The following is a 25501-nucleotide window of genomic DNA, read 5'->3' as shown; positions in this document are numbered from 1 at the left end:
ATTTTTTGCCATTTCCTTCAAAGCAGCCTGAACTTCTTTCATTACCATAGGCTCTTGCTCATATGTTGTTTCATGAAATTCTTCTGAAATGCATAAATTCTTTGTCTTTCAAAACAGTAGTTCTTGGAGCCTCAGCAAGTTCTGACAGATCAGAATCTCGAGAGCGATGTTATCTACTCCTCCTTCATCTTAACAGTCTTTGTTGTATATCATTGAGTCAGAACCAACTCATAGCTGGCTCTCCAGAGAGTGTAAATTGCCTGGTAGGAGATGGCCCTTCTTTTTCCTGAGGAGCAGTTTATGAACTGGAACTGATTACTCTTTGGTCCGCAGCACAACTCTTTACCACTAGACTACCATGCATTGTTGTTGTTGTTGTTATGAGCAGTCAAGTCACTTGCGACTCATAGCAACCTTATGTACAACAACCCTAAACTCTGCTCTATTCTGGGCCTATAGCACTGTCTCTGACACTCCCATCCTGATTACCCCAGTCACTGAATCAATCCACCTCATAGAGGGGCTTCCCCTCCTGCGCTGTCCTTCCACCCTCCCAAGCATGGTGTCCCTCTCCAAGGACCTGTCTCTCCTTACAACATGTCCAAAGTATGTTACATGGAGCCTCAGAATCCTTGCCTCCAAGGACCCACCCAGTTTAACCCTTTCCAGGATGAATCTGTTTGTTTTCCTAGCAGTCCATGGTACTCTCAATACTCTTCTCCAGCACCACAGCTCAAAGGCATCAATTCTCCTTCTATCCTCCTTGGTCATTGTCCAACTCTCTGATGCATAACAAGTGATTGCAAAGACCATGGCCTGTATCAGATGCACCTTAGTCTCCAGAGAGACACCATTGCTCTTCAGTACTTTGAAGAGGCCCCTAACAGCAGACTTTCCCATGGCAAAGCACCTTTTAATTTCCTGGCTACTGGTGCCAAGCGTGTTGACTGTGGAACCAAGCAAACTTAAGTTGTGAACAATCTTAAGTTGTGAACAATCTTAATCTCTTCACCATCCATCCTGATGCTGCCAATTGGCATAGTGATGAGAATCTTTGTATTCTTGACATTGAGCCTCAATCTATATTGGAAGCAGCAAGCACTTCAGGTCCTTCTCAGTTTCAGCAAGCAGGGTTGTGTCATCTGCATAACGTAGATTGTTGATAGATCTTCCACCAATCTTGACCCTACAATTCTCCTCATAGAGCCCAGCCTCCCAGACAATCTGTTCTGCATACAGGTTGGAAAGGTATGGAGATAGGACACATCCCTGACATACACCCTTCCCAGTTTTCTCCACCTATCATGGTATTTTGCATAGGCCCAATAGGTGATGTTAAGATGCAATCCATACTAAAGGCTATCTTTTTGATAGCTTTCAGCTTTTAGCAAGCAAGGTTTTATCATCAGCATAATATCAGTCTATGAACCTTAGTCTGATCCTGATGCTGCATTCTTCTTCACAGAGTCTGGTTTTACGGATTATTTGCTTAGCATACGGATCGAACGGGTATGGAGAAAAGATACATGTCATGTTTGCTCACAGAGAGTCTTCATAGGTATGTATCATTACTCAGGTAAGAGAGTTTCCTTGCTGTCATTGAAATTCAACACACATCCTCATTATTAACCATACCTGTCCAATTCTTATATTAGAAGAAATGAAAATGGATGTTTCCATTTATCAAACTACTCACTAGGAGAGACTTAGTCATAATTTTTAATGGTCCAATATATCTTGACTGTCATCTTTATGCTATTTTCCACTTGAGATTTCTGTCAAAACCACTGGGTATCTATACGCAACACAGGGAAGCACAGAAGTAAAAAAAGCACTAGCTTGTGGTAAACAGGATGTCTTTTTATCTTAAAAAATGTTATGTGCTGATGAAGTTTAGAAAGTAAAACATTCAATACATATAAAAAGTGAAAGAAAACAAAAAATACCTTAAAAACAGAAATATGTGACAATTTTCTAGTTGAAAAGATTTCCATTTTGGTTGACTTTCAGCAATCTGTATGATTTTGTTTGTTAGACTGTTAACTAAAAGTTTAGTGGTTCATTAGCAAAAGGTGGATATTCTCCTCTTATATATATTTATAGTCCCAGAAACCCAATGAAAGATTTCTGAATCAGCATGTACTTGATGGAAGTTATTTTGCTTTGTTTTTAAAGAAGATGTCACTAAATATAGACTTGGGAAGAAATGTCGACAATCGTCTCTCACACAGTAACAGGAGCATCTCTAACTCATCAGAAGTGTTTTAACCTCCATAATCTTGGTAGTTCTAACTGAATGTAATCAAGCTAGGAATGATCTTTGGAAGTTAAGATACATGCTGTCTTTCAGAGTTACCGGAATAACCGGAAAAAGGTGACTAGAGTTAGAACGGACGTTGCATTTCAGATATGACTCTACTTCTGAGGCAAAATCATTTATCTTTTTGTTGTTTGAATTGTGATTTAAGTGGAAGTTTAAAAAGCATATTGTTTTCTCAATCACCCATGCATGCTTTGGTTCATAAAAACAATTACAATACATGTGATATCTGATTATACATTCATTATATATTGTCTTTTCTTTAACCAGCTGCTCCGAGGGAGAAGACTGGGCAACCTTGTCCATTGCAATTTATAGCCACTGAAATCCCACTTGGAGGGTCAGCTATAAATCAGTTCTGCATCACTAGGTGCTCAAAACCAAGAACTTTGTCTTTATAGTATGTATTAAATACACTATACATCTTGTTGTTATTATGTGCTGTTGAGTCACCTGTGACCCAAACCCTGCCCTATCCTGACCCAGTCACTAATTCTGACACATCAAACCCCATTGCCCCAGTCACTGTATCAATCCATCTCATCCAGGATCTATATGGTGTGTATTAAACACAACAATAATGAAAATTGCATCATTTTACAGTGTGTATTAAAATTCAATGTTGTTTATAATTGTAGGTTTAATGATGCTGAAAATGTACTCTTTTCATTAATACCTTTTTAAAGAATCTCCTTTTCTGTCACAAATAGGGATTTTGAACATATAATGAACAACAACAATAATCTTAATAAGTGTATTTAAAAAAATATGCCAAAAGTCATTGGTCTGAGTTAGAACCAAGTCATAGCTGAGCCTCCAAAGGGGTTTTGAACTCTGTAAATGGCACAGAAGAAGATTGCCCGTCTTTCTCCAGAGAAATGGATGGTGGCTTGAGAATAGCAACACAACTCGCCACGGGCCACAATCCCAGAATTTTGTGAACGTTTTTGTTCCCTATTAACTAATTTTCTACTCCTCACATTCTTCTCCCTCGTAACCACACTAGGTGATTGTGTACATGTACAGTCTTATGCACAAATCACTTGCTTTGGGGGCAGGGTGAGGGGAATCAGCTACTTACAAGATCTAGAGACGCCTAGTGGAATGTAGCAGGCCACATTTTTAGTTATAAGTAGGACAATAGCACCACTCAACATTTTAGAACAATGCTGCCAGATGGAATGTTTTATATCTCCACTGTACAATTAACAATTCAGTCTCTCAGTTGCACTACCACCTTTCAAGTGCTCAACAGGACTTAATTAAGAAGATTACATTTAAATTTAAACAGTTGTAAAGAGCTAGTGGCATCCGTGTTGGAAGCACAGTTGAAGCAGACAAACTACCATAATTATTTCTTCTTTGTTAATCAGCAAAATTATCCATTGGCCAACAATTCAGTCTCATGCACTGCCAAATGATGCATTATGAAAAACTAAAAACTTTTGCATATGAATTTTAAATGCTATATTTATTTTTTGCTAATACAAAAATAGTAACAGATTATATGTACTCTCAAAAAAGGCTATCAAGATACAATTTCTAATATTATCAACAACAAACAACAATGTCCTTAGTCAAGTTTTATTTTAAGTTTCTAAGCCAAAATTCAAAATACAGGTTTCCTGGAAAAAGTTATTTCTAGGAAAGTCTCCTTTAGAAATCTGTATTTTGAGAAGAAAATACATCATATTCTGAAATAAGACTTGCTGAAACCAATGTGATGGATTTCATAAGCTGTGTGATTTTTATAGTGTGTATTAAAATTCAATGCTGTTTGTGAATGTAGGTTCAATGTACTTTTTGATGTACAAAATGTACTTTTTCATTATATACCTTTTCAAAGAATCTCATTTTCTGTCAAAGAGGAAATTCAAACATATGATGAACTCTTAGCTTGAGGAAATAAGGAAGAAAATATTAGAAATGAGTGCAAATATGTTAGCTAATAAATAAAGACAGGAATTAAATCTTAAGTCTTAAAGATTCATAAAAATACTCAGTGTCTTATGCTACTTTATATATTATTAAATATAAAATATATGTTTCTGGCTTTATAGACATCAAAATAGTTAACACTTAGAAATATACCTTAAGGCATATCTAAGAGTATATTTTTTTAGAGAATCAATTTACCATAATATTCTAAAATTTAATTTATTTAAACTATAACATCTGTAAGCCTGTGGCTATCATTAATTTGGCAAATAAACTTCTCCAACTGTTGCCTGACTTTTTTTGACCCAATATGAACAAACAAAATAGCAAAAATAAAAATATTGAACATTCAAAGTCATATTTTAAAAATAATTTTATTTGACTTATCTTCCATGATTCTGAGACCGATCCTTTCGTTAACTTTTTTAACATATGTGAATCATATATCCACAAGTATTTTTGCATTTTCCTTGTATATCCTACAAGTTTGAAAGAAAGGCCCACCTAGAACACCAATTAAAATGTCAAAGGCATGCAGGAAATAGTTTGGCTGGTACACTCAGTGATAAGGAAACACAGACTTAGTTTAATTCATTCTCCTAATGTGCCAACTGACAGGCTTACGTTGAAAGCAGTCCAAACGCAAAAGTGTAATTGATGTCAGCTCAAATTCTCAGCCAAAGACAAGCACTGAATCTACTGTTGTTGGCTTTGTTTGGATTTCAGGTGCAGGGGCCGGCCATATGGTATCCTCGGGGCAGGGGCTTTGTTGTGCCATATATGTATGTACGCCTGGGTGTGCTTTTTAATATTGAAAACATCCTTCAGTTGCAAAGCAAACAAAAAAAAAAGACAATCCACTCATAGCTTAGACATTGTATAGACCACCAACTGCTGGGTGCTATTAAAGTTACACAGAGCATTAGATAAATAAAAGTCTCTGTCCAAGATATTGCTTCACCAATGAATTCTTTATTTGCCCTTGACATCCTGTTTTCTCTCACCAACAAATGGCTGTGCATTTATAATTAATGAATTATCACTGCATTATTAATATAAAACTCAAGACATTTTCAATAGACCGATGCACTTTTCCCAAGTTCTGCACTCAATATGTTTATTAAATCATCATTGCATGTGACCATAGTGTGACGTTTTAAAATGATAAAAGAAAAAATTCATTTGAAAATTCTGAATCCTTTAACAGAAGACAGTAGATATCCTTTAGCAGTAATCCTTTAACATAGATTAATGAATGTAGAAAAAATGGTATTGAATAATTGTTGTTGTTGTTACTGTGTACCATCGAGTCAGAATAGACCCATACCTGTCCATCCAGTTGATTTTCAGAAGAAATTAATTCCATAGAAAGAGGTTGCTCATCCAAAAGACATTATCCCAGTATGGTCAATATATTTAGTACTATATTCCATGGATTTGAATGGTTGTTGTTTCCTTTTTTGTTTATATGATTACATCTTAAAATGCTCAATCATTTAACTATCAAGAGCCTACCAAATTTAAACATAGCCGGCCTTATGTGAAACATAGATAGAAAACAAAATCTCAATATTCAAGGAACAAAGAGTTTATATAGAAGACAGGCACATATTGAAACAAAATAACCAAAAAAACCCTCACAAACTCATTGGCAGTGATTCAAAACAAACACACAGCTGACTCTTCAGCAAGTTTCAGAGGCTGAAAATACATGTGAAGAGAAAGCAACGTTTTTCTCCTGTTGAACTTCAGGTAGATTCTAAACACAGAAAGGTGCCACCTTTGATCTAACAGTGCATCTCCCTATAGCTTATAAGCAGAGAAATCATCCTTAAATATAAATAGTTTGAAAAGGCCAAAGATAGGAGTAAATACTGCGAGTTCCATAAAGTGTGTGGAACTTAGTATAATCTTGATAAATAAATGGCTTTTTTTCTTCATAAGAGAAACTGAAGGTGGAAGATAATTGCAGGTAATAGAAAACACATGAAGAAAAACCAACAGATGAAAAACACCACATTAAATTGTTTGTGAAGATGTACATAAAGTTACTACATTAGAAATAAATAGGGACTATTTTTAGATACATGGACCAGCAAAATTCCCAAGACCTTGGCTTTTAGGCATTTATAGACAGTAGGAAAGTAAATTGATTGCACACTGTTTGAGCAATCTCATGAATGTATCTTGATGTCTTTGAGTTCCTTAAAGATTTCTAGTAGGTTATGATAATGGAAGCTGATGGCTTAAGTGGTAAGCAGCTGTAGTGTCAACCCAAAGGCACACAGTTCCAATTCACCATTTGCTCCGTGGGAGAAAGATGGGTAATCGCCTCCATGCAATTTCCTGCCTCTGAAAACCCACTGGAGGCTCAGTTACAAATCAGTTCTGTTTAAAAGGGACTTATGATTAGGTATTATTATTACGTATTAGGTATTATTGTCATGACAGGAGTCCAGAACGAAGGCTGCACAGTGCCATGGACTTGGAGGAAGGGATTGCATAGCAATGAAAGAGTTTTTCTTTTACTTTTCAAGGAGAAAAGTCATTGGGGGAAGGGGATGAGCAGGGGGAAGAGTGTAACAATGAAAATGAATGGAAACCCCAAGTCTGTAAACTTTCATTCAAATTAAATTAAAAAAAAATAAATAGAACATGCCACTACAAAGGAAAAAAAAAACAACAACACAAAAACATGACAGAAAACAAAAACAAAGCCAAAAAACCCAAATCAGTTCTGTCTCAACTGTGCATAAAACAAACCCACCCGAGAGTGGGCTCCTGTAAGAACGGTTGACTTTATTATGTTTGTTAAACGGGAAGTCTTTCTAAAGACTTTGTTGGAGAGAAGTATTCTTTTCCTTAAAAAACCCAAAACTTTCAATAACAAGGAGCAGACTCCTTAAGTCATTGTGGCAACTTTTTGTTGTGAATGCTGCCAAGTCAGCTTTCAGCCGTAAGGACTTTATGTGTAAAGGAACAAAGACATTACCTGGTCCTCCTGCATCTTCAACGGAGGCTCAGTGAAGAAGGGGAAGTCCTCCAGGGAAATGGACTGACATAGTCACTTCAGCCATGGGCTCATTGTGTCAAAGAGGATGAGGGTGGTACGGGATTGGGCAGGTCAGCTGTTCACAGGGTCTCTATGAGTTGTACTAGCCTCAACAGTACCTAACAACAACAACTGCCTCTCTACATGATTGAGCCCATTGTTGCAGCTACTGCAACAATCCTGTCCCTCAAGAATGTTCCTTTTTCACTGACTGTTTTGCCAAGTTTGATGCCTTATCTCTAGGAACTGCTCCCTCCTGCTGCTTTGCCCAAAGTAAACCAGCCAACAATCTCACCGTCTTCACTTGGAACGAGTCATCTGGCTACATTTCCTCCAAGAAAGATTTCTTCAGTGTTCAACCGCCAATTTTATTCCTTACCACTACAATTTAAATAAGTGCATTATTCTGAAGTCTTCCTTTCTATTGTCCACCTTTCACAGGCATGTGGAACAACTGGAGCTGACTCTCCTGTCAACATACACAACACGTTTAGAATTCAGATGTTTCATTTTTATCCCCATGGTCATCATTGTGAGCCGTAGAAAGTTATTAGTAAAGATTAGGGAGCTCTGATGGCCTAGTGGCAAGAAGCTGCACTGCAATCGCAGAGATATGCAATTCGAATCCACCAGATGCTCTGCTGGAGAAGAAGGGCAATCACCTCCTGTACCAGTCAGATCCGATTTGACTGTACACACACACTCACAATAATAAAACTTTAAAAAAATTTTTAAAAAGAAAGCTATTTATAAAAAGGAAACTACTGTAAGTCCTGACTCCAAATGTTACTTACATTTTTGTCTATACCTGAGACTACAAATGCTACACCCTTTCCAAACATATTCCCTAATGACAAATTTAACTAGGTGACACCATTGAGTAAATCGATCTGGGAATTTAGGGGATGCTTTTCCCTATCTTTTAAAACAATAGCTTTACTTCCCAGATAATTTGAAGGAGATTTTGCTCCTTCATTTGCTTTACTTTCTAAGATTTCAAGAACTAATTAATTTTTTTTACATGGTGGATGTTATTTGTAGTAGAGTCTATTGTGAGTTATAGTGACCCTGTGAACAAAGGATCTGAAGCTTGCCTTATCCTGCACCATCCTAATAATTTCTGATATACTTGAGCCCATTGTGTCGAGAGACAGACTTGAGTCACTGTGTCAGTTCATCTGCATAAGATTCTTCCTCTTTTCCAGTGACCTTTCCAAGAATGATGTCTTTTTCAAAGACTGGTCCTTGCTAACAACATGCCCAAAGTATATGAGACCACACATATTCACTTCATCTATGCTTTTCTAAAAATCTTCTGGACTTCCCTATAGATAGAAAATAATATTATTTTAAAAGGTAAGACAACCATGCCAATTATTTAACAGCAATTTTCACTCACTTTTGAAACCTTCTACCCAAATCAAGCTTATGTTTCCAGTCTGTACTGTTTATATCCTCCACTAACAGGTCAGGACTGGCCAATTTAATCTGTTTCCTGTTTTGATCTTTGGATTTTTGATCCTCCTCCTAAGAATCCAGCTTCTTCAATACATTGTTGTCAACCATTTGGAAAAAAAACAAAAAACATTGTAGTTAAGATCCTAATCATTATAAAATGTTTTGTTATAGACTTATCAAAGTCCTGGATGACTGATGAGTTGCTTTGGGATAATTATTATGAACTAATCTTTGTTCTTCATTGGGAAAATCTGCTGTCACAGACCTCACTAAAGTGATAAAAGGTAACCACATTGAAGACTAAGGTGTGCCTGATGTAAGCTATAGTTTTGTCACTTGCTTTTTATGCATCTGAAAGTTGGTCAATAAATAAAGGTGTTCAAAGTAGAAACAATGCCTTAGAATTGTGAAGTTGGAGTGCTGCTGTTGTTAGGTGCTATTGAGTTGTAGACGACTCATAGCAACCCTATCAATGAAAGGCCTGAGTACTATTCATAGAGTTTCCAGAGACAAGCCATTTCAGAAGTGGATGCCACTCCTGCTTCCAAGCTTGTGTTAATTGGGAAGCTCCAGCAAACACTGTCCACCATGGGTAACCATTCTCACATTTGGCACATCAGTGTCACAGTGTTCAGCATCACAGCAAATATGAGTTACCTCTGTACAGCATTGTATATTCCAGTGACTGCCAAAAGAACAAACAAATTTATCTTGAAAGAAATGCAATCAGCGTGCTCCTTAGAGGAAAGGATGGTGATACTTCATCCCACATAGTTTGGCCAGTCCTTGGAAAAAGACATCATGCAGGGAAAGGTAGAGAGGGTCTGAGAAAAGGAAGATCATAGAATAAGGCAGGACAGGGCCAAGTTCAGATCTGTTCACTGGGTCGTCATGACAACAGCAACAACAACGTGTGAAATATGTTTGTTTGGGGTTTTTCTGTTTTGTTTTTGTTTTTCAATTTTTCTACATTTATCCAAAGCAGTGAATCTGATCTTGGCTTCCAATTAGAACTACCCAGGAGTTTTTACACACTTCATTGCCCAGACTCTAACCCAGGTCAATTAAATTAGAATATCTAGATTTTAGATCTAGGCTCTCAGTTGTGTGTATGATCACCCACTCTGTCCCAACCCCAGAATATTTGTTTGATTTCATGGACTGTGCAAAGGGAAAAAAAATTCATCTTGGAGGTGAGGGGACAGCATAAACCCCATTTTTTATAAACCCCCATTAACACCAGAGGCAGAAGCAGGCCATAAAAATTCTTAGTTTAAGGCAAAAACAAATGCCCCGGGTAAAGTCTTATCTGTCCTTGCAAAGTAAAGATTTAACTAGCGTCTACGTGACACAAAAAGAGAAAAGGCGGGCAAAGTAGCCAGCCCGTCAAAAGCCGACCCACATGACTGATCCCATGACCCACCAACCATGATCTCCATCTCCCCACCCCCGACAGTGGCACCCAGGAAAGCCATAAAAGCAATTGGGAGGTGGGACTCGGGGCTTTTCCCCTCGCCACCTTCCTGCTGAGGGAGAAAGTCTCCACATGAGGAATTTAATAAACACTCTTGAATTTTCAGATGTGTGATAATTGGATATCCTTTGAGGGGCATTTTGTGGGCAGAACAGAGGATGTGTAACCATAATACTTTTTAGAGACAAGAATCGTAAGACTTAGTTTCACATACTTCGGGCATATAATCAGGAGATGGTAGTCCTTGGAAAATGAAATCATTCTTAGAAAAGTAAAGGCTTAGGAAAAGGAGAACAGGCTCTTCTTGGAAATGAATTGACATAATAATTGCAACAACAGACTTAAGCAAGCAGGGGTTGAAAGTATAGTACAGAAACAGGAAGAGTTTGATCTCTTTGTACATAGAATCACTGAGTTGGAGTTGACTCCATGGAACCTAACAAGTGTGTGTGTGTGTGTGTGTGTGTGTGTGTGTGTGTGTGTGTGTGTGTGAGAGAGAGAGAGAGAGAGAGAGAAGGAAGAGGAGGCAGAGGAGGAGGAGAGGAGGGAGGAGAAAGAAAGTCAGAGAGATATTCTAGGAATAAATTAAGCAGCAGGATAAGCATCTTCTAAGCACTAGTTTTAAGTTTCTAAACATACTAATAAAAATGGAAATAGATTTAAGGTCCCCAATTAGGCTAAAGTTTCATGTTCCATGTCTGAAATAAAGGATGAGTGAGGATGCAAACTGAAACTTAGGACATGCAGGTAGTTTCTACCAAAATTCATGTACATTTAACCAAAAGAGAATGTTCGTAGTAGGGCAATGAATGAGCCAAAGAACATACAATACCAATGAAACTCTGCCCTAGGTCATGTGAACAATCAATATGTTTAACTGTTAACTAAAAAAAAGAAAAGGGAGGTTCAGATCTACCCATTGGAGCCTCAGAAGGCAGATGTAACAATCTACTTTTGAAAAAATTAGCCACTGAAAACACTATGTATCTCTGTTTCCAGTCAGTCACACATAAAGTTGAAATGAACTCCACAGCAACTGGAAAAAGCACGAATGAGTTAATGACAAATATTAGCAATTCCCAAGACAGTGTAGTCACAGACTTAGGATAGAAATGATCCTTCACAATGACTCAGGGAGGCTGAATATTTTAGGAAAAACAAAAATCAGTGTAGGCTCAGTCTCTCGTCTGCATATCTTTCTTCTGATTTTTTAAAATTAATATTACCACCATTATAGTCTCTTATAATCCTTCTCAAATGCCAGTAATTATCTTACTTCCCTGCTACTCAGATGTTCAAATTATAACAGTTCTATCAATTTATCCACCAGACAAAATGTTCACATTTTTATCTTTCTTTCCCCCTCCTTCATCAGATAGTCACTATCTATTTCTGAATTGTTGCAGTAACTTTCCAGTTCTTCTACCTGGTAACATTTTTTAGTTCTATTTATTCTCCATACAATTTTTAGCATGACTCTTCCAAAATTTTTGCATCTCATTGCTTGTTTTGCTTTTTAAAAACATCCAAAATCTTATTTTTTTTTCTCTTTCTGCCTCTAAGTTTTAAAAAAAAAATCACTTTAGTATAAAACGTTTGCATGATTATTTCTGGTCGAATATCACTATGCTATCCTATACTCTCATCAACTCAAAAACTCAAACTAATTGCTGTTGAGTCAGCACTGACAGAGATGACTCCTCAGAGGCTGTAAATCTCACATTAAGAGGTTTCCCATTTTTCTTTCCTGGAGCAGTGTGAATTCAAACCACCTGCCTCTGGATTGGCAGTTCAACTTTTTGCCCTACCCCTGTATGCACCCAGAATCATTTGAACTAATAGTCCTGACTTTGCTTTCATCACCTCAACATACTATTTCTTTCTTGCTACATGAGCACACATGTGTAAGTATTCCTCAGACAAGAAAACTAATCTAAAGCTTTTGTTGAGCACAATTGTTTGTTTAAAATTTAAAATTTGTATACATTGTGTTTCATTCATGTACACTGAGTTTCACACATTTCTTCATTCACCTTGTATTTCTTACAACCATTCCCATACATAATATTTTATAAAATGAATTACCATTGATCTATGCCCAATATTGCCCCATCTTTTTCAGGCCTCTTTCCTAATTTCTTCACCCCTGCAGCCACCCATCAAACTCTATTCTTCTATTGGTTCCTTTTGTTCCCTTTTCCCACCTCCTTATGTCTTCCCCTTCTCCTTTTGGACTTTTATGTACATTTTACTAGATATCAAGGGAGCAAGAAAACAAACAGATTCATCCTGGAGAGGATTAAACCAAGCAACTCCTTGGAGGCAAGGATTCTCAAGCTTTGTCTGAAATACTTTGGACATGTTGTAAGGAGGGACAGGTCCTTGGAGAGGGATGTCATGCTTGGGAGGGTGGAGGGACAGCGCAGGAGGGGAAGACCTTCTATGAGGTAGATTGATTCAGTGACTGGGGTAATCGGGATGGGTGTGTCAGAGGGAGTGCAATTGGCACATGATAGAGCAGGGTTTGGGGCTGTTGTACATAGGGTCGCTATGAGTTGCAAGTGACTTCAACGGCACACAACAACAACATCCAGGGAGCACTGATGCCCTAGTGGTAAGAAGCTGTGCCACAATTCCAAAGGCACAAGGTTCGAAGCCACCAGCTGTTTTGTGGGAGAAGAATGGGCAATCTCCTCCCATTCAATTAACTGGCTCTGGAAGCTGGCTGGAGGCTTTCCTTCAGTGCTTACTTTCTTAGTCTTTTGTAGTACTTGTCCTTATGAGACTGGCTGAGTCTGCTCATCATAATGCTTTATAGGCTCTACTATGTGATATAGTATTTTATGAAATTGTTCCTTTGTGCTGTGTAGTGTTCCATTGTGTGACTGTACCATAATTTCTCTATCCATCCGTTGGTTGATGGGCAGTGGGGCTGCTTCCGTTTTCTTGCCATTGTGAATAACAGTACGATGAACATCAGTGGGCAAATCTCCACTGATGGCCTACAACGTAATGAATTTTTTTTTTATGTTGTCTGTTACTCTTTTTCTCTCAATTAGTACATTTAAACCAATCACATTAAGTGTGATTATTGACAAGCCAGGGTTTTTTTTTATTGCTGTAATATTACTGTTTATTTTTCCGTTGTTTCTGGTTACTAGGTTCCATCAACTTTCTTTGGTGGCCCTGTATGAACTATTTCCCTTAGAATTTCTTACAGAGTTGGTCTTGATTTTATAAATTCCTTAAGTTCCTGCTTTCCTGCAAATGACCTATTCTTTTCTTCATAGTTGATAGACATTTTTAGTAGGCACAGAATCCTTGTTTGGCAATTGTTTTAGTCTGTTGTCTATGCATGCCATTGTCTTCTTGCTTGCATGGTTTCTGCTGAGAAATCAGAATGTAATCTAATTGGTTCTCCTTTGTAGGTGACTTTTACACTGCATTTTGTATTCTATTCTTATATTTAATTTTGGAGAATTTGACTATGATATGCCTTGATGTTTTACTTTTGGGGTCTAGTCTGCTTGGGATTTGCTGAGTTTCCTGAATGTGGTTTTTCTCACTCTTCATCATATCTGGGAAATTTTCTTCTAATATTTCTTCCACAATTTTCTCAGTGCTTTCCCTGTCTCCTTTTTGTTTTAGAATTCTAATCATACATGTGTTATTTTGATATTTTGCCACATGATTCTAATATTTTCATTGTTGTTCCTCATTCTCTTTTCTTCTAGTATGTTCTCATTGAGGTTATTGTCTTCCATCTTATTGGCTCTCTGTTCCATCCCTTTTGTTCTGCTTTTTTGTTCCTCTAGCATGTTGGAAACTTCTGCAATTTCAGGCTTGTATTCTGTATTGCATTTTCATGTATGTCTGTTATTTCTAGTACTGTGTGGGTTCCAGTCTTGCGATGAATTTTTTTTAAATTCCCATACCTCTTTATTTATGGTTTATTTATTATTTCAGTTCTTTGTTCCATCATTTGTAATTTCTTCAGCAGTTGTTTATGTGCCTCCACATAAATATATTTCTTCTGTTTCCTTGTCTTTTTTGTATTCACTTAATTTGTGGATTCAAGTCTTCCACCATTTGTAACTTCTTCAGTAACTGTTCATATATTTCCACATTGATATATTTCTTCTGCCTCCCTGTCTCTGGTGTATTAATTGGGTTTGCATCACAATCTGCTTTTTGAGGAGAGGACTTGTTTTGGTTTTTTCACAATGTTTTAATCTAATGTCTACCTTCTTGACATTATGTGGAGTTCTTCTTGGTATGTACTTTTGTTGTATCTGCATAGTTTGTTGACAGTTCTTTATCTTTTAGATGCTATTGATTAGTATTTGTGCCTCAGTTCTCATCCTTTCAGGTTATATTCCAAGCAGTGGAATATCTGGATCATATGGAATTAATATGGTCAGCTTTCTGAGGAAATGCCAGACTGCCTTCCAGAGTGGTTGCACCATTTTACAATCCCACTAACAATATCCTATCTCACCACATCCTCTCCAACATTTATCACTTGCTGTCCTGTTAAACTTTGCTGCTGGCATTTCATTGTGGTTTTGATTTGCATCTCTCTTATTGCCAATGATTTTGAGAATTTCTTCATGTGTCTTTTGGCCATCTGAGTATCTTTTTCTCTGTGAAAACTCCAAGTCTTTTGTCCATTTCATAATTCTGTTATCAATCTTTGTCTTGTGGAGGCCCTGAAGGATTCTGTAAACTGTTGTTGATATGAGACCCTTGTCTAAAATGGTATTTCCAAATATTTTTTCCAAATCAGTAGGTTTTATTTTCACTCTGCCAGGAAAAGTTTTTGATGTGTACAGGGATTTAATCTTTAGAAGGTCCCATTCATCTATTTTATCCTCTTCAGATTGAGCATTATCTGCCTCATTCATCATAAAAAAACCAAAATAATAACCCTTCTCTTAAAAAAGCAGGACCAATCAATACCCCAGATAGAGATAACCAGGAGATATAGGTTGATGTGGAGTTATTTGAGTAACTACAGAAGAAGGTTAAAATGATGGAAGAAACAACAGAAGCCATGAAGAGAACAAATACCATAGAGACAGTGATCTACAAGAAATATAATTTGAGAAGCAACTTGAACATATATGGAAGAAAATACAAAAGATGGAAGAAAGAATTGATAGTATAGGTAAAGAGGTATAAGAACTTAAAAAATTATTACAAGATAGAGAAGGTGCAGCCAACACAGTACTCAAAATAACAGAGAAGCATGAAGATGCAATCCAGAATGTTAAGACCAAAATGGCAGAAATATCCAATACACTGGTGGAACAACAACAACAACAAAAACAAACAAACAAAAAAACCATAAAACTAGAACTGAAGAAATGAAACAGAGAGTCAGTGAGCTGGAAGACAAGAGCCTCACTGGAAACACACTAGAAGAAAAATCATGAGATGAGACATAAGGAAAATTAAGAAAATGTTAGAATAATGTGGGATAGCATCAAAAGGAACAGCATAGGTATGATTGGAATTCCAGAACATGGAAGTGACAGAGAAGTCACTGAGAAAATTGTGGAAGAAGTATTAGAAGAAAACTTCCCAGGTATTGTGAAGAACAAGGAAATCCACATTCAAGGAACACAGTGAACACCAAATAGTCTTGACCCAAAAAGTAAAACATACCATAGGCAAACCCTCCAACGTAAAAGGTAAGGATAGAATACTAAGAGCAGCATGAGGAATACAAAGAGTCATCTACAAAGGGGAAACAATTAGATTGAGCTCTGATTTCTCAATAGAAACCATGTCAGCTAGAAACAATGGGATAGAATATACAGAAAGTTGAAAGAAAACTATTGCCAGCCAAGGATCCTATACCCAGCAAAGCACTCCATAAAATATGAAGGAAAAATTTGATCCTTTGCAAGAAAGAAGAAACTTCAGGACTATTTGAAAACAAGACCAAAACTAGAAGAAATTTTAAGTGCAGTGCTTCATATGGAGACACAAAAGAAAAATGAACAGTTCATGATAACCAGAAACAACAGAAAAAAGGAACACAGTAAAATGGTAACAGTAAAACCTGGCCTGACAATAATCACACTTTATGTGAGTAGTCTAAATGTATCAGTCAAGTGAAAATGAGTAGCAGAATGGATAAAAAACAAAGCCAATCAGTATGTTGCCTACAAGAGATACATCTAAACATTTCAATGACCTTTTATCGTGCTAAAGAACAAGGATGTCAATTCAAGGAATAAGCAATATAGTCCTTATCCAGCCATATATTAAATTGTTTTATGTGTGAGAGAGAGAATAAATAAGGAAGATCTATGGAGAATTGATGCCTTTGAATTAAAGTGTTAGTAAAATGTATTCTGTATACCTTAGATTGCTAAAAGAACAGACTTACTTGTTTTGGGAAAAGTGCAAAGAAAGTGAAGATAAAGAAATAATCCAGGAACATAACCAATGGTTGATGCTATCCCATAATTTGAAATCCTTTTCTCTTTTTTCTGTATAGAATTCCTGCACTTAATTCTTTGCCTGAAAAAGAACCCCTTAGATTTTCAATCTCTCTTCATTCATTCTTCCCAAATCCTTCAGTCAGAAAAGGAAAGGACTCTCTCGAATGTCATAATATCTGTGAGGAGCAATCTCAAAAAAAATTTTTAGGGTATTATAGGAATAATCTCTTTGGGCTGAGAAGTGTGGGCAGGCAAGGCAACTTACAGAGGGAAATTTCATTTACATAATGAACAGACTGTTTCTTTTCTGTGTTTTGTCACTAATAATGACTTGGAAACTGATGTCCTCAGCCAGCCTGTATGTTGGAATTGTGTCCTCTCTTAAAATACAAATTGTATTCTAAATTTCTGTTAATATATCAGTCTTCCAATTAAAGAAATGAGCTCAAGGACAGCATCTTGTTCATGTTTTATTTCAAGCTTTGGCAGGCATTGGACTTAAGTAGGTGTTCAGTAACAAGAGAAGATTGAAAGATTTTGTTATTTTCTGCATATTAACAGTTTGAAATCTCTGTTGAACACCATTGTTAATTGTTTGGACAATTGGTATTTTCAATTACTAAAATCCAAGATTTTAACTTTCTGTTAATCCATGCAGGACTATTTGAGTAATTAGGCTGTAATACATTTAAACAAATAGGTCACTTTAATATCCAAAGTCAACGATCCATTCATCCAAGTAAATGCCATTAATTGCTACTGACAAAATAGCTTCAGAGTTAATTCTTTTCTAGCTTGGTAATGATTACATATCTATTATTAGAATTCAATTGAAACTCAGCAAATAAAAAATAATTTTGAAACTTGGAAAGTCCAAAGGAAAACATTTATTTTAAGTTGTGAAACGTCTAAGACAGAATGTACTGTGTGCTTTATGTGAAATTGGAAGTTATAAACTTGGCTTTTATTCTAGAAAGAGACCTCAAGAACCAAAACTAGTACATAATATTATGTGACAAATTCAGATAAAAATTGACAAAGAGCTACATACACTTGTTACTAATGTGAAGTAAGCAATGAAATAATGCAAGAAACAATATTTTTACTCTCATCAGCCTAACTTCAATTTGTTGTTGTTGTTGTTGTTGTTATTGTTATTGTTTGGGCACCATTGAGTGAGCTACTACTATGACTCATAGCAATTCTGTGAACAATAAATCTGAATATTGACCTACCCTGTTCCATCCTCATAATCTCTGATCTGCTCAAACCTATTGTTACAACTATTGTGTCATTCTATCTTGATGACAGCCATCTTCTCTTTATCTGACCTTTAACCTTATTCAACAGGATGTCTTTTTTTCAAGGACTGGCCTCTGAGAAAATGCCCAAAGTATGTGAAAAGAAATGTCACCATTTTTCTCCTCTAAATAGTACCCTGAAAAGCACCTCCTCTAAGATAGACTTGCTTTTTCTTTTGACACTCCATGAGCTATTCAGTTCAGTTTGTTTGCATCACAATTCAGAGACATACAATTTTTTATTGTGCTTATTCGTTACCAAATTTTAGATGCATAAGAAGTAACTGACAGTACAATAGTTGCAATTGAAACTACAGTGGTAACTGTCAGTCGAAGGTACAATGGTAAAGTTAGGTGGCTTCGCACCAAACGATCAATTGAAAAGGTTCATTTTTGTCTTGAGTGTCCATGAAGCTGCTCTATTGTGTCATGTAGCATTACCATAAATTGGGATCAACTGGAGGACAATTACTAGGCACAATATCAGATGCTATGGATGACAATTTCATGTAATTCTAAAGAAGTATACACTCAGGTAATGATTGCTCCCCTTTCTTCGTAGTTACCACAAGTCAAAGAGTTTGTAAAATCCCCCAAAATAAGAAAAGGGATTATGGTGTAAGGCATACTGTCAGGTACTCTCTATAGCTTCCCTGATATCTGAAATCTGACAATTCCCTCTGTGCCATCTCATTCTCACAAACATAAATTTGACTTAGCTATTTGTTTCTTAAGTTTACAGTAACTTTGCTGTCAAAGGCATTTTTAAAACTTGACTTTACTTTCATAATGCCTCTTTTACTTAATAAAATTGTTTTGAGGATTATTATTGATTGAATAATATCACTCTAAAGGCCATGTTGAAGCCATAGCCCTCAGTAACAGTAGGTGTGAACTTGTTTGGAAATAGACTGTTACAGATTCAATTATATTTTTCCCCAAAATTTGAATGTTGAAATCTTAATCCCTGTGGCTGTAAATATGACTATTTATAGATAGTTTGTTATGTTACATTAAGTAAATTATACCAGATCACGGTGGACCATACATGTATTTACTTCTGAGATATAAAAAAAAAGAATAGACATAACATAGAAAAACAAGCTTGAGAAAGCCAGACATCATATGAAGATACACAGTGAACACCAAGGATTGTTAATAGCTCTTCTATAGGGAGCTCTTTAGTCTGCCTGGCTCCATAGTCAACAGTCTTGGCACCAGCAGCCAGGAAATTAAAAGGCGCATTGCCATGGGAAAGTCTGCTGTTAGGGACCTCTCCAAAGTGCTGAAGAGCAGTGGTGTCTCTCTGGAGACTAAGGTGCGTCTGATACAGGCCATAGTCTTTGCAATCACCTGTTATGCATCAGAGAGTTGGACAATGACCAAGGAGGATAGAAAGAGAACTGATGCCTTTGAGCTGTGGTGCTGGAGAAGAGTACTGAGAATACCATGGACTGCTAGGAAAACAAATAGATTTGTCCTGGAGAGGGTTAAACCAGGTGGCTCCTTGGAGACAAGGATTCTGAGGCTCCATCTAACTTATTTCGGACATGTAGTGAGGAGAGACTGGTCCTTGGAGAGGGACATCATGCTTGGGAGGGTAGAGGGACGGCGCAGGAGAGGAAGGCCCTCTATGAGGTGGATTGATTCAGTGACTGGGATAATTGGGATGGGAGTGTCAGAGACAGTGCAATTGGCACAGGACAGAGCGGAGTTTAGGGCTGTTGTACATAGGGTCGCTATGAGTCGCAGGCGACTCGACGGCACATAACAGCAACAACATAGGGAGCTCTGGTGGCTTAGTACTATGAAGAGGTGTTGCTAACCAAAGGCTTGTGGTTCAAATTCACCAGCTACTCTGTGGGAGAGAGATGGACAATCACTTCCTGTGAAATTTACTGGAGAGTCAGCTTTGAGTTAGTTCCCTCTTGATAGTACTTAACAATATAAGTAAGAGTCAACTTGACAGCATCTAGCAACACAACAATTGTTGTTTGTTGTTGTGTGCCACCGAGTCACCTGTGACTCACAGTGACCCTGAACCCTGCTCTATCCTGAGCCAGATGTATTGTCTCTGACATACCTACCCCCATTTACCCCAGACACTGAGTCAATCCCTCTCATTGAGGGTCGTTCTCTCTTGTCCTGTCCCTCCAACCTCCCATGCATGACGTCCCTCTCCAAGAACTGATCCCTCCTTGCAATATGCCTAAAGATTATCAGAACTCCTTATTGTGCTCATGTGAAACCTATACTTAAATCAGGAGGAAGTTGTCAAAGCAGAGCAAGGAAACACTGCGTGGTTCAAAATCAGAAAAGGTGTGCATCAGTGATGTGTCCTGTCTCCATGCTCTTCAATCTGTATGTGGAACAGATCATCTGAGAGGCTGGACTTTATGAGCAGAAATGTGGCATCAGGACTGGAGGAAGCTTCATCAACAACCTGGGTTATGCAGATGACACAACTGTCTTTGCTGAGAAGGGCCTGAAGCATTTGCTGCAGAACACTTAACTCTATGTAAAATGTTTATGACCACTCCCAAATGAAGATCATATTAACGAGGGGAAAACAAATCTCATTCAAGAATGTACTTTTGATTCTGTCCACTAGCCAAAGTTAAATCTGTAATTAATCATCGTATTTAACTATAAATCAGATTCTGTAGAAATATATATTTTTTCATTTCTTGGGTAGAGAGTTAACTCAGTGCTAATGCTTGTCTTATTTTATTAGTTCTCAGTACATTGTAAAACTGGAATATTGGCTGGTGACCTCTTTGGCTAGCATGCCACTCAGCTTTGAAAAACAGCCTGATTGAGCCAACATGAAATAAAGATAAATGAGTTTGAATATAGTTCATATTACCCATAAGGATGATGTTAACCAAAAAGAAGAATCAGGTGCCGTGAGTTCCTGGAAAGGTTAATTTCCCTTGAGCCAAATGGAAATTATTTCATTGGAAAATTTTTCAAAGTCACTTGAACTTCTAGGATATAATTTTCTATTTTTTATAAAATGACGATGTTATGATGACCAGTGATAAAATATATTATGAAGTACTCTTTTGTTGTTTAAAAAAAATGGAGCATATTTGATCATTCCTAATTTCACATGATTGATCTGATTCAGGCTCCAATCTGAAGCTCAGAACAGAGAGATTTTATAAATGTAGATGGAAGGGCTTTCTCCGCCCCTCATGCCTGGCGGCATCTACCTAAGTCTGTTTGCTCTCCATTTGCTGGTGTTATTCCGAAGCATGAAGAGTTATAAACCTATGGGATCACCAGATGGCCTTGGCATAGATTGGATAATGGGATAATATTATTACAATTTTTCCAGGGCACATTCTTCTTCCTATATGGATAATTATATCTTCTTGATCTAATTGCTTTTCTGGAGATAATAAGTAAGTTACAAATTGGTGACTCTAATTGTCAAATTTTAGTGTGTATTCTTCATCATTGAATATGGAGCTTAGAGGATTTTGTGCACAGTCAGGACACGGAGGTTAATGCCTAGTTTGGGACACCCGATTTTGGGATACAATAAGGAAAGCTAAAGTCACGTAGACGTATTACTGTAGATTGTTTAAAATTAATGTGACATTTTCCTTTAAGTTACTAAGAAGCCTGGTTTGTGACAAAGATCTGCTGGCCTATTTCTCAACAAATTGCTCACCAATGACGTTTAGGACTTAATTTTCTGTCATTACAGACACCTCTCCTTCCATTTATTATCAGCTCACATGAAGGACCTTCAGGGAATTGCTTGTCAGAGCTGATTTTTTGTCACTCTAGAGATTCTTGAAATATTCTATTTGCTAACCACACTAAGACCAGATTAAATTGCCTGAGATAAGAGCGGGCTTTTCTAACACCTCGGCCAGAGAGAGAAAGGGTAAGAGAAAGGCCAGTGAAGAGTAAGGACTTCCATCATTCTCCCACACTAAAGATGAAGCTAACCCTCTTCATTCTTACTCCAGAGGTTAATACCCATCAAGTTTCTTCTTCTCAAGATAATGATACACAGAGGTACCAGAGAACATCGTTTCACTTATTTAAAATATTGTTTTCTTACTATCAAGCCCTATGATCTATTGTTTAAAATATTTACCAAAGAAAAATCCCTGATCTTTAAATTGTTATAAAATAGATGGCATTTTCACTCATAGCCAAAGCTTATACTAAATCACAGGTACATTAAGAAAGCTGTTCCTTTTTCCATTCAATGTCTACCGCTTAGAGAAGGTGCTTAAGGAACGGTCTTCTATCATCTTCCACTGGGTCCAGGAGTCTGATCTTCTCTACTTGAAGCCTTTCTCATTTAAATTCAATTAACAATTCCATTTTATTCTATCATGATATATTAATTTACTAATTGCTGTTGTTATTAGTTGTCTGCATCTCAGCTCCAGCTCATAGAGAACCTACAAACAGACCAAACTTACATAACGGAGAAAAATGCAGCCTGGCCCTGTCCTCACACCTCCCATTCGGTTTGTCTCCACTGGTGCAGCCACACTGCCCATACATATTAGTGAGGATCTCCTTCTTTTTTTGCTTTCTACTTTCAACACAATAAAAAAAATCAAATGTTGTATATTACTGGACAATTTTTCAGCAAAAACGCAAAAGAGCAAGAATATCAGTTTAAAGACTAATATGTATCTGACTCAAGCTTTTGCATTTTAAATAGCTTTATAAGTTGTGCAAATGATGAGGGAGGATAGAAGGAGAATTGATGCCTTTGAGCTGTGGTGCTGGAGAAGAGTATTGAGAACACCATGGACTGCTAAGAAAGAGAACAGGCTCAACCTTGAGAGGGTTAAACCGAGCTGCTCCTTAGAGGCAAGGATTCTGAAGCTTTGTGTAACATACTTTGGACATGTTGCAAGGAGGGACCAGTCCTTGGAGAGGGGCGTCATGCTTGGGATGGTGGAGGGACAGCGCAGGAGAGGAAGATCCTCTATGAGGTGGATTGATTCAGTGACTGGAGTAATCAGGGTAGCGGTGTTGGAGACAGTGAGATTGACACAGGACAGAGCAGGGTTTAGGGCTGTTGTACATAGGGTCACTATGAGTCGCAGGTGACTCGACAGCACATAACAATAACAACATGTTATGTGGACATGGAATAATATATAAGGAAAACCAAAGAAGAATTGACACCTTTGAATTGTGATTTTGGCGAAGAATATTGACTATATTACGAACTAATAAAAGAACAAATGAATCTGTTTGGGAAGAAGTGAAGCCAGAGTGTCCCTTCAAAGTCAGAATGGTAGATTCTTTGTAACATATTTTGGACAAATTATCAAGAGAGGTCAGCCTTTGGAGAAGGACATCATCCTCTGAAAAGCGGAAGGTTGCAGATTCTCTTACACTGACCACCTAAGAGTCATGCTGTAAGAAGTGATAATCTCCCCTCTTCTCCACCTTCTCATTGGATCTCTGAAGCAGCCACCTTGCCATGTTGGCCGCTGGTTGCTCTACTATCTAGATCATGGCATCCAGCCCGATGGCTAGATCACAAGTGACAAGACCACCAGGGGAGGAGATGACGCCTTCAACAAACACCTTCCTCAGTGAGACTGGTGCTGACTGATGCGCATGTGTCCAGGACAGTGTTTGTAGACCTGGAACCCACACACACTGATAAGCTCGCACTGATAGCGACCGCCAACTTCTCTTCCACCCTGAGCAGCTCATCACAGGCAAGGAAGGTGCTGCCAGTAACTATGCCCGTGGCATTACACTATTGGCAAGGAGATCATTGGCTTGGTTCTGAACCAGGTTAGAAAACTGGCTGACTGGTGCACAGATCTCTAGGGCTTCTGGATTTTACACAGTTTTGGGGAGAGAACTGGTTCTGACTGTGTATCCCTGCTGATGGAGCCCCTCTCTTTTGATTATGATAAGAAGTCCAAACTGGAGTGCTCCATTTACCCAGCTCCCCAGGTTTCTACAACTGTGGTTGAGCCCTACACCTCCATTCTCACCACCCGCACCACCCTGGAGCACTTAGATTGTGCCTTCGTGGGAGACAATCAGGTCATCTATGGCATCTATGCCACAGAAAACTTGGTAATAAGCATCCAACTTACCTGAAGAGGTTAATAGGTCAAATTATGTCCTCCGTCACTGCTTTCCTTAGATTTAATGGTTCCCTGAATTTCAATCTGACAGAATTCCAGACCCATCTACTGCCCTATCCCCATGTCCACTTCCCTCTGGCCAATATGCTCCTGTTATCTTTGCTGAGGAAGCTTGCAATTATGAACACCTTTCTGTAACAGAGATTACCAATGCTTGCTTTGAGCCAGACAACCACATGGTGAAATGTGACCCTGGCCATGGTTAATACATGGCTTGCTGCCTGTTGTACTATTGTGATATGGTTCCCAAAGATTTCAACGCTGTCATTGCCTCCATCAACACCAAACGGAACATGGAGTTTGTGAATTGGAGCTCCATTAACTTCAAGGCTTGCCAGCCCCCCACTGTGGTGCCTGGTGAAGACCTGGCCAAGGTACAGTGAGCTGCATGCATGCTGAGCAACACTACAGCCATTGCAGAGGCCTAGGCTCGCCTGGGCCACAAGTATGACCTGATATATGCTAAGCGTGCCTTTGTTCATTGGTTCACAGGTGAGGGGATGGAGGAAGGAGTTTTCTGAGGCCAGTGAGGACATGGCTGCCCTTAACAATGAAAGTATTATTATTTTTTTAATTTAAAAAAAAACAGTGGGGGGTGGGCAGGGAGGAAAATGTGCAATAATGAATGACTGGAAATGCAAAGTCTCTATAAACTTTCATTTAAAAGTCAATTAAAAAAAAAAAAACAAGAAAAAACCCAAGGATTATGGGAAGGTGGGTGTGGATTCTGTTGAAGGAGAGGGTGAGGAAGAATACTAAATATGTTCCAGAGATGCTGCTTTTACAGGGAAGCTTATTCGGTTTCATTCATAACTATGCAAAATTGTGGTCTGATCAGTTAATTTGTATGTGCAGTGTATACTTTCATATACAACTACTGACCTATACTTTAAAACATGAAGGTGTTGTCATAGACCCAAGATTTCCATTTCTCTGATGAGTTTTGAATAAAATATTCCCTATCTTAAAAGGGAAAAAATCAGAAAAATAGAAAGTCAGAAGCAAGATACCGTCACCTGCAGAAGGTAGGTAGTTGATGAGTCTACCTCCAATCCAGATGCCGCATTCCTCCTTATGAAGCCCTGCTTCCTAAGTTATCTGTTCTGCATATAGATTGCAATGGTATGGAGACAGGATACATCCCTGATGTGCTCCTTCCCTGAGAAGTGACTGGAAGAGAACCATATTCCCATTTTTAAAAAAGATGACCCAACAACGTGTGGAAATTATTGTACAATATGAAACACAAACAAACCCTGCTGAAGGTTACCCAAAAATGACTGGAAGAGTACATCAACAGAGAACTACCAGAAATAGACTGGGTTTAAAAGAGGTTGTGGAACTAGAGACA

At 37.8% G+C, this 25501-nt stretch overlaps 1 pseudogene; it reads left to right on the top strand.

Annotated features, from left to right (window-relative positions):
• The window catches only part of LOC102875813, a 49420-nt pseudogene extending 24691 nt beyond the window's left edge, over positions 1-24729 (top strand).
• Positions 24730-25501: the final 772 nt, after the last annotated feature.

This window comes from Elephantulus edwardii, unplaced genomic scaffold (genome assembly GCF_000299155.1).
Source record: "Elephantulus edwardii isolate Elephantulus edwardi_28Jun2011 unplaced genomic scaffold, EleEdw1.0 scaffold00087, whole genome shotgun sequence".
Taxonomy (NCBI): Eukaryota; Metazoa; Chordata; class Mammalia; order Macroscelidea; family Macroscelididae; genus Elephantulus; species Elephantulus edwardii.
The sequence above is the reverse complement of the archived record's forward strand: the minus strand, read 5'-3'. Positions and strand labels throughout refer to the sequence as shown.